Genomic DNA, 11,548 nt, shown 5'->3' with positions numbered 1-11,548 from the left:
TATGTTGCCTGGAACGTAGAAGTGACCATTACTTTCACATTGGTTGCAATTATACATTTTATACGATGGAAAAGCTGTTGTATTTTTATTGTACTTTATGCGTCTGGCGTTGTTATCTAAGGCCCTAACTATTCGACCCGGTGGAGCAACACCCTAGAGTGAAACCTAGGTTGCCCGGAACGTAGAAATGACTATTACTTTCACACTGTTTGGAATTATTCATTTTATACAATGGAAAAACTATTGCATTTATATTGTATTTTTTGCTTCTGGCGTTGACTTCTAAGGTCCTAGCAAGTCGATCTCTTGGAGCAACGTCCAAGAGTGAGGCCTATGTTACCCGGAACGTAGAAATGACCATTACTTTCATACTGGTTGCAATTATGCCTTTTATACGGTGGAAAAACTGTTGTATTTATATTGTATTTTATGATTCTGGCGTTGACTTCTAAGGCCCTAACCATTTGACGTGGTGAAGCAACGCCCTAGAGCGAAACCTAGGTCGCCCGGGACGTATCAATGACCACTACTTTCACACTGGTTGCAATTATTCCTGTTATACCATGGACAAACTGTTGGATTTTTATTGTATTTTATGCTTCAGGCGTTGAATTCTAAGTCCCTAGTTATTCGATCTGGTGGAGCAACGCCCTAGAGTGATGCCTAGGTAGTCCAGGTCGTTGAAATGACCATTACTTTCACACTGTTTGCAAGCATTCATTTTATACAACGGAAAAACAGTTGTATTTATATTGTATTTTATGCTTCTGGCGTTGATTCCTAAGGCCCTAACTATTGGATCTGGTGGACCAACGCCGTAGAGTGAAGCCTAGGTTGCCCGGAGCGTAGAAATGTCCATTACTTTCAGACTGGTTGCAATTATTCGTTTTATACGATGGAAAAACTGTTGTACTTATATCGTATTTTATGCTTCTGGCGTTGGCTTCTTAGGCCCTGACTTTTGGATCTGGTGGACCAACGCCCTAGAGTGGAGCCTAGGTTGCCCGGAACGTAGAAATGACCATCACTTTCACACTGGTTGCAATTATTCATTTTATACGATCGAAGAACTGTTGCATTTTTGTTGTATTTTGTGCTTCTGGCTTTGACTTCTAAGGTCCTAGCCATTCGATCTGGTTGGGCAACGCCAAGAGTGAAGCCTAGGTTGCCCGGAACGTAGAAATGCCCATCTCTTTCACACTGGTTGCAACTACTCCTGTTATACGATGGAAAAGCTGTTGTATTTTTATGTTATTTTATTCTTCTGGCGTTGACTTCTAAGGCCCTAGCTATTCGACCTAGTGGAGCAACGCCCTAGAGTGAAGCCTAGGTTGCCCGAGACGTAGGAATTCACAGTACTGACACACTGGCTGCAATTATTCCTGTTATACGATGGAAAAACTGTTGCATTTATGTTGTATTTTATGCTGCTGGCGTTGAATTCTAAGTCCCTAACTATTCGATCTAGTGGAGCAACGCCCTGGAGTGAAGCCTAGGTTGCCGGAACGTAGAAATGATCAGTACTTTCACACTGGTTGCAATTATTGCTGTTTTACGATGGAAAAACTGTTGTATTTATTTTGTATTTAATGCTCCTGGCGTTGGCTTCTTAGGCCCTAACTATTGGATCTGGTGGAACAACGCCCTAGAGTGATGAATAGGTTGCCCCGAACGTAGAAATGACCATCACTTTGACACTGGTTGCAATTATTCCTGTTATACGATGGAAAAACGGTTGTAATTTTATTTTATTACATGCTTCTGGCGTTGACTTCTTAGGCCCTAAGTTTTCGATCTGGTGGGGCAACGTCCAAGAGTGAAGCCTATGTTGCCCGGAACGTAGAAGTGACCATTACTTTCACATTGGTTGCAATTATACCTTTTATACGATGGAAAAGCTGTTGTATTTTTATTGTATTTTATGCGACCGGCGTTGTTTTCTAAGGCTCTAACTATACGACATGGTGCAGCAACGCCCTAGAGTGAAGCCTAGGTTGCCCCGTACGTAGAAATGACTATTACTTTCACAATGGTTGCAATCATTCCTGTTATACCATGGACAAACTGTTGGATTTTTATTGTATTTTATGCTTCTGGCGTTGAATTCTAAGTCCCTAGCTATTCGATCTGGTGGTGCAACGCCCTAGAGTGATGCCTAGTTGGCCCAGAGCGTTGAAATGACCATCACCTTCACACTGGTTGCAATTATTCCTGATATACGATGGAAAAACAGTTGTAATTTTATTGTATTTTAAGCGTCTGGCGTTGTTTTCAAAGTCCCTAACTATTCGACCTGGAGGAGCAACGCCCTAGAGTGAAGCCAAGGTTACCCAGAACGTAGAAATGACCATTACTTTCACACAGTTTGCAATTATTCATTTTATACAATGGAAAGACTGTTGTATTTATATTGTATTCTGTGCTTCTGGCGTTGACCTCTAAGGTCCTAGCTATTCGATCTCTTGGAGCAACGCCCAAGAGTGAAGCCTATGTTGCCCGGAACGTAGAAATGACCATTTCATTCACACTGGTTGCAATCACTCCTGTTATACGATGGACGAACTGTTGGATTTTTATTGTACTTTATGCTTCTGGCGCTGACTTCTTAGGTCCTAACTATTGGATCTGGTGGAGCAACGGCCTGGGGTTAAGCCTATTTTGCGCGGAACGTAGAAATGACCATCACTTTCACCATGGTTTCAATTATTCATTTTACACGATGGAAAAGCTGTTGTATTTATATTGTATTTTATGCTCCTGGCGTTGACTTCTTAGGTCCTAGATATTGGATCCGGTGGTGCAGCAAATCTCTGGAGTGAAGCCTAGGTTGCCCGGAATATAGAAATGACCATCTCTTTCACACGGGTTGCAATTATTCCTGTTATACGATGGAAAAACTATTGTATTTGTTTTGTATTTTATGCTTCTGGCGTTGGCTTCTTAGGCCCTAGCTATTCGATCTGGTGGAACAACGCCCTAGTGTGAAGCCTAGGTTGCCCGGATCGTAGAAATGACCATAACTTTCGCACTGGTTGCAATTATTCGTTTTATACAATGGAAAAACTGTTGTATTTATATTGTATTTTATTCTTCTGGCGATGACTTCTAAGGCCGTAGCAATTCGAAGTTGTGGAGCAACGCCCTAGAGTGAAGCCTAGGTTGCCCGGAACGTATAAATGACCAATACTTTCACACTGGTTGCAATTACTCCTGTTACACGATGGAAAAGCTGTTGTGTTTATATTGTATTTTATGCTCCTGGCGTTGACTTCTTAGGTCCCAGATATTCGACCTGGTGGAGCAGCGCTCTAGAGTGAAGCCTAGGTTGCCCGGAGCGTAGAAATGTCCAGTACTTTCACACTGGTTGCAGTTATTCCTGTTATACGATGGAAAAACTGTTGCATTTTTATTGTATTTTATGCTTCGGGCGTTGGCTTCTTAGGCCCTAACTATTCGATCCGGTGGAGCAACGCCCTAGAGTGAAGCCTAGGTTGCCCGGAACGTAGAAATGACCATAACTTTCACACTGGTTGCAATTATTCGTTTTATACGATGGAATAACTGTTGTATTAATTTTGTATTTGGTGCTTCTGGCGTTGACATCTTAGGTCCTAACTATTGGATGTGATGGACCAACGCCCTAGAGTGAAGCCTAGGTTGCCCGGAACGTAGAAATGACCATTACTTCCACACTGTTTGCAATTATTCGTTTTATACGATGGAAAAACTGTTGTATTTATTTTGTATTTGGTGTTTCTGGCGTTGACTTCTTAGGCCCTAACTATTGGATCTGGTGGACCAACGCCCTAGAGTGAAGCCTGGGTTGCCTGGAACGTAGAAATGACCATCACCTTCACACTGGTTGTAATTACTCCTGTCATGCGATGGAAAAACTGTTGTATCTTTATTGTGTTTTATGCTTCTGGCGTTGACTTCTTAGGCCCTGACCATTCGATCTGGTGGAGCAACGCCCTAGAGTGAAGCCTAGGTTGCCCGGAACGTAGAAATGACCATTACCTTCACACTGGTTGCAGTTATTCTTGTTATATGATGGAAAAACTGTTGTATTCTTATTGTATTTTATGCACCTGGTGTTGACCTCCTAGGCCCTAAATATTCGATCTGGTGGAGCAACGCCTCAGAGTTATATCTAGGATGGCCGGAACGTAGAAATGGCCATAACTTTAACACTGGTTGCAATTATTCGAATTATACGATGGAAAAACTGTTGAATTTATTTTGTATTTTATGCTTCTGGCGTTGACTTCATAGGCCCTAACTATTCGATCTGGTGGGCCAACGCCCTAGACTGAAGCCTAGGCTGCCCGGAACGTAGAAATGACCATCTCTTTCACACTGGTTGCAATTACTCCTGTTATAGGATGGAAAAACTGTTGTATCTTTATTGTATTTTATGCTTCGGGCGTTGACTTCTAAGGCCCTAACTATTCGATCTGGTGGAGCAACGCCCTAGAGCCAAGCCTAGGTTGCCAGGAACGTAGAAATGACCATCACTTTCATAATGCTTGCAATTATTCATTTTACACAATGGAAAAGCTGTTGTACTTATATTGTATTTTATGCTTCTGGCGTTGACTTCTTAGGTCCTAGATATTCGATCTGGTGGAGCAGCGCTCTAGAGTGAAGCCTAGGTTGCCCGGAGCGTAGAAACGTCCATACCTTTCACACTCTAACTATTATTCGTTTTATACGATGGAAAAACTATTGTATTTATATTGTATTTTATGCTTCCGGCATTGACTTCTAAGGCCGTAGCTATTAGATGTGGTGGAATAACGCACTACAGTGAAGCCTAGGTTGTCCGAAACGTAGAAATGACCATCACTTTCACACTGGTTGTAATTACTCCTGTAATGCGATGGAAAAACTGTTGTATCTTTATTGTGTTTTATGCTTCTGGCGTTGACTTCTTAGGCCCTGACCATTCGATCTGGTGGAGCAACGCCTTAGGGTGAAGCCTAGGTTGCCCGGAACGTATAAATGACCATAACATTCATACTGATTGCAATTATTCGTTTTATACGATGGAAATGCTGTTGTATTACTATTGTATTTTATGCTTCTGGCGTTGACTTGTTAGGCCATAACTATTCGATCTGGTGGAGCAACGCCCTAGAGAGAAGCCTAGATGGCTCGGATCGTTGAAATGACCATTACCTTCAGGCTTGTCGCAATTATTCCTGTTATACGATGAAAAAACTGATGTATTTTTATTGTATTTTATGCTTCAGGCGTTGACTTCTTAGGCCCTAACTATTCGATCTGGTGGGCCAACGCCCTAGAGTGAAGCCTAGGTTGCCCGGAACGTAGAAATGACCATCACTTTCACACTGGTTGCAATTATTCCTGTTATACAATGGAAGAACTGTTGTATTTTTATTGTATTTTATGCTTGTCGCGTTGACTTCTTAGGCCCTAACTATTCGATCTGGTGGACAAACGCCCTAGAGTGAATCCTAGGTTGCACGGAACGTAGAAATGACCATTACTTTCACACTGTTTGCAATTATTCATATTATACGATGCAAAAACTGTTGCATTTTCATTGTATTTTATGCTTCGGGCGTTGACTTCTAAGGCCCTAACTATTCCACCTGGTGGAGCAACGCCCTAGAGTAAACCCTAGGTTGCCCGGAACGTAGAAATGACCATCACTTTCACACTGGTTACAATTACTCCTGTTATACGATGGAAAATCTGTTGTACCTTTATTGTATTCTATGCTTCGGGCCTTGACTTCTAAGGCCCTAACACTTCGATTTGGTGGAGCAACGCCCTAGAGCCAAGCCTAGGTTGCCCCGAACGTAGATATGGCCACTACTTTCACACTGGATGCAATTATTCGTTTTATACGATGGAAAAACTGTTGTATTTATTCTCTATTTTATGCTTCGGGCGTTCACTTCTAAGGCCCTAACTATTCGATCTGGTGGAGGAACGCCCTAGAGTCAAGCCTAAGTTGCCCGGAACGTAGAAATGACCATAACTTTCACACTGTTTGCAATTATTCATATTATACAATGGAAAAACTGTTGTATTTACATTGTATTTTATGCTTCTGGCGTTGACTTCTTAGGCCCTAACTATTCGATCTGGTGGAGCAACGCCCTAGAGTGAAGGCTAGGTTCCCCGGAACGTAGAAATGACCATCACTTTCACACTGGTTGTAATTACTCCTGTAATGCGATGCAAAAACTGTTGTATTTGCAATTGTATTTTATGCTTCTGGCGTTGACTTCTTAGGCCCTAACTATTCGGTCTAGTGGAGCAACGCCCTAGGGTGGAGGCTAGGTTGCCCGGAACGTAGAAATGACCATAACTTTCCCACTGGTTGCAATTATTCGTTTTAGACGATGGAAAAACTGTTGTACTTATTTTGTATTTTATTCTTCGGGCGTTGACTTCTAAGGCCCTTACTATTGGATCTGGTGGAACAACGCCCTAGAGTGGAGCCTAGGTTGCCCGGAACGTAGAAAAGAGCATTACCGTCACACTGGTTGCTGTTATTCCTGTTATACGATGGAAAAACTGTTGTATTTTTCTTGTATTATATGCTTCGGGCGTTGACTTCTCAGGCCCTAGTTATTCGATCTGGTGCAGCAACGCCCTAGAGTGAATCCTAGGTCGAACGGAACGCAGAAATGACCATTACCTTCACACTGATGGCAATTACTCATTTTATACGATGGAAAAACTGTTGTATTTTTATTGTATTTTATGCTCCGGGCGTAGACTTCTAAGTCCCTATCTATTCGATTTGGTAGAGCAACACCCTACAGTGAAGCCTAGGTTGCCTGGAACGTAGAAATGACCATATCTTTCACACTGGTTGCAATTATTCGTTTTATACGATGGAAAAAGTGTTGTATTTATTTTGTATTTTATGCTTCTGGCGTTGACTTCATAGGCCCTAACTATTCGATCTGGTGGGCCAACGCCCTAGAGTGAAGCCTAGGTTGCCCGGAACGTGGGAATGACCATTAGCTTCACACTGGTTGCAATTATTCCTGTTATACGATGGAAGAACTGTTGTAGTTTTATTGTATTTTATGCTTCTCGCGTTGACTTCTTAGGCCCGAACAATTCGATCTGTTGGACAAACGCCCTAGAGTGAAGCCTAGGTTGCACGGAACGTTGAAGTGACCATTACTTTCACACTGTTTGCAATTATTCATATTATACGATGCAAAAACTGTTGTATTTACATTGTATTTTATGCTTCTGGCATTGACTTCTTAGGCCCTAACTATTCGATCTGGTGGAGCAACGCCCTAGAGTGAAGGCTAGGTTGCCCGGAACGTAGAAATGACCATCACTTTCACACTGGTTGTAATTACTCCTGTAATGCGATGGAAAAACTGTTGTATTCTTATTGTATTTTATGCACCTGGTGTTGACTTCCTAGGCCCTAACTATTCGATCTGGTGGAGCAACGCCTCAGAGTTATATCTAGGATGGCCGGAACGTAGAAATGGCCGTCACTTTCACACTGGTAGCAATTATTCCTTTTATACGATGGAAAAACTGTTGTATTTTTATTGTATTTTATACTTATGGCGTTGACTTCTAAGTCCCTAGCTATTCGATCTGGTGGAGCAGCGCCCTACAGCGAAACCTAGCTTGCTCGGAACGTAGAAATGACCTTTACTTTCACACTGTTTGCAAATATACATTATATACGATGGAAAAGCTGTTGTATTTATATTGTAGTTTATGCTTCTGGCGTTAATTTCTAAGTCCCTAACTATGCGATCTGGTGGAACAACGCCCTACAGTTAAGCCTAGGTTGCCCGGAACGTAGAAATGACCATAACTTTCACACTTGTTGCAATTATTCGTTTTATACAATGAAAAAACTGTTCTATTTATTTTGTATTTTATGATTCGGGCGTTGACATCTAAGGCCCTAACTATTCGATCCGGTGGAACAACGCCCTAGAGTGAAGCCTAGGTCGCCCGGAACATAGAAATGACCATAACTTTCACACTGGTTGCAATTATTCGTTTTATACAATGGAAAAACTGTTCTATTTATTTTGTACTTTATGCTTCGGGCGTTGACATCTAAGGCCCTAACTATTCGATCTGGTGGAACAACGCCCTAGAGTGAAGCCTAGGTCGCCCGGAACGTAGAAATGACAATAACTTTCACACTGGTTGCAATTATTCGTTTTATGAAATGGAAAACCTGTTCTATTTATTTTGTATTTTATGCTTCTGGCGTTAATTTCTAAGTCCCTAACTACGCGATCTGGTGGAGCAACGCCCTACAGTTAAGCCTAGGTTGCCCGGAACGTAGAAATGACCTTTACTTTCACACTGCAAATATACATTATATACGATGGAAAAGCTGTTGTATTTATATTGTATTTTGTGCTGCTGGAGTTGACTTCTAAGGCCGTAGCTATTCGTTGTGGTGGAGCAACGACCAAGAGTGAAACCTAGGTTGCCCGGAACGTAGAAATGACCATTACTTTCACACTGGTAGCAATTATTCCTTTTATACCATGGAAAAACCGTTGTATTTTTATTGTATTTTATGCTTATGGCGTTGACTTCTAAGTCCCTAGCTATTCGATCGGGTGGAGCAGCGCCCTACAGCGAAATCTAGGTTGCCCGGAACATAGAAATGACCTTTACTTTCACACTGCAAATATACATTATATACGATGGAAAAGCTGTTGTATTTATATTGTATTTTATGCTTCTGGCGTTAATTTCTAAGTCCCTAACTATTCGATCTGGTGGAACAACGCCCTAGAGTGAACCCTAGGTCGCCCGGATTGTAGAAATGACCATAACTTTCACACTGGTTGCAATTATTCGTTTTATAAAATGGAAAAACTGTTCTATTTATTTTGTATTTTATGTTTCTGGCGTTAATTTCCAAGTCCCTAACTATGCGATCTGGTGGAGCAACGCCCTACAGTTAAGCCTAGGTTGCCCGGAACGTAGAAATGACCATAACTTTCACACTGGTTGCAATTATTCGTTTTATACAATGGAAAAACTGTTCTATTTAATTTGTATTTTATGCTTCGGGCGTTGACATCTAAGGCCCTAACTATTCGATCTGGTGAAGCAACGCTCTACAGTGAAGCCTAGGTTGCCCGGAACGTAGAATTGACCATAACTTTCACACTGGTTGCAATTATTCGTTTTACAAAATGCAAAAACTGTTCTATTTATTTTGTATTTTATGCTTCTGGTGTTAATTTCTAAGTCCCTAACTATGCGATCTGGTGGAGCAACGCCCTACAGTTAAGCCTAGGTTGCCCGGAACATAGAAATGACCAGTACTTTCGCACTGGTTGCAGCTTACCTGTTATACGATGGAAAACTGTTGCATTTTTATTGTATTTTATGCTTCTGCCGTTGTATTGAAAGTCCCTAACTATTCGATCTGGTGGAGCAACGCCCTGGAGTTAAGCCTATTTTGCCCGGAACGTAGAAATGGCCATATCTTTCACACTGTTTGCAATTATTCCTGTTATACGATTGAAAAACTGTTGTATTTATATTGTATTTTATACTTCTGGCGTAGACTTCTAAGGCCCCAACTATTCGATCTGGTGGAGCAACGCACTAGAGTGAAGCCTAGGTTGCCCGGAACGTAGAAATGACCTTTACTTTCACACTGTTTCCAAATACACATCTTATACGATGGAAAAGCTGTTGTATTTATATTGTATTTTATAGTTATGGCGTTGTCTTCTAGGGCCGTAGCTATCCGATGTGGTGGAGGAACGCCCTAGAGCGAAGCCTAGGTTTCCCGGAACGTAGAAATGACTATACCTTTCACACTGGCTGCAATTATTCCTGTTATACGATGGAAAAACTGTTGTACTTATTTTGTATTTTATGCCTCTGGCGTTGACTCCTAAGGCCGTAGCTATCCGATGTGGTGGAGGAACGCCCTAGAGTGAAGCCTAGGTTGCCCGTATCGTAGAAATGACCATATATTTCACACTGGTTGCAATTATTCCTGTTATACGATGGAAAAACTGTTGTATTTCTATTGTATTTTATGCTTCTGGCGTAGACTTCTTAGGCGCTAACTATTCGACCTGGTGGAGCAACGCCCTAGAGTTAAGCCTAGGTTGCCCGGAACGTAGAAATGACCGTTGCTTTCACACTGTTTGCAAATATACATTATATACGATGGAAAAGCTATTGTATTTCTATTGTATTTTATGCTTCTGGCGTTCACTTCTTAGGCCCTATCTATTCGATCTGGTGGAGCAACGCCCTAGAGAGAAGCCTAGATTGCCCGGAACGTAGAAATGACCATATCTTTCACACTGTTTGCAATTATTCCTGTTATACGATTGAAAACCTGTTGTATTTATATTGTATTTTATGCTTCTGGCGTTGACATCTAAGGCCCTAACCATTCGATCTGGTGGTGCAACGCACTTGAGTGAAGCCTAGGTTGCCCGGAACGTAGAAATGACCTTTACTTTCACACTGTTTCCAAATATACATCATATACGATGGAAAAGCTGTTGTATTTATATTGTATTTTATAGTTATGGCGTTGTCTTCTAGGGCCGTAGCTATTCGATGTGGTTGAGCAACGCCCTAGAGTGAAGCCTAGGTTGCCCGGAATGTAGAAATGACCATCACTTTCACACTGGTTGCAATTATTCATGTTATACGATGGAAAAACTGTTGTACTTATTTTGAATAATATGCCTCTGGCGTTGACTCCTAAGGCCGTAGCTATCCGATGTGGTGGAGCAAGGCCCTAGAGTGAAGCCTAGGTTGCCCGGAACGTAGAAATGACCATGCCTTTCACACTGGTTGCAATTATTCCTGTTATACGATGGAAAAACTGTTCTATTTATATTATATTTTATGCTTCTGGCGTTGACTTCTAAGGCAGCAGCTATTCGATGTGGTGGAGCAACGCCCTAGAGTGAAGCATAGGTTGCCCGGAACGTAGAAATGACCATACCCTTCACACTGGTTGCAATTATTCTTGTTATACGATGGAAAAGCTGTTGTAGTTGTATTGTATTTTATGCTTCTGGCGTAGACTTCTTAGGCGCTAACTATTCGATCTGGTGGAACGACGCCCTAGAGTGAAGCCTAGGTTGCCCGTATCGTAGAAATGACCATATATTTCACACTGGTTGCAATTAATACTGTTATACGATGGAAAAACTGTTGTATTTCTATTGTTTTTTATGCTTCTGTCGTTGACTTCTTAGGCCCTAACTATTCGATCTGGTGGAGCAACGCCCTAGAGAGAAGCCTAGATTGCCCGGAACGTAGAAATGACCATTACCTTCTGGCTTGCTGCAATTATTCCTGTTATACGATGAAAAAACTGTTGTATTTTTATTGTATTTCATGCGTCTGGATTTGTTTTCTAAGGCCCGAACTATTCGATGTGATGGAGCAACGCCCTAGAGCGAAACCTAGGTTGCCCGGAACGTAGAAATGACCATTACTTTCACACTGGTTGCAATTGTTCCTCTTATACGATGGACAAACTGTTCGATTTTTATTGTACTTTATGCTT

This window comes from Calliopsis andreniformis, unplaced genomic scaffold, assembly GCF_051401765.1.
Source record: "Calliopsis andreniformis isolate RMS-2024a unplaced genomic scaffold, iyCalAndr_principal scaffold0001, whole genome shotgun sequence".
In the NCBI taxonomy this organism is placed as follows: domain Eukaryota; kingdom Metazoa; phylum Arthropoda; class Insecta; order Hymenoptera; family Andrenidae; genus Calliopsis; species Calliopsis andreniformis.
This window is presented reverse-complemented; position numbering follows the sequence as displayed.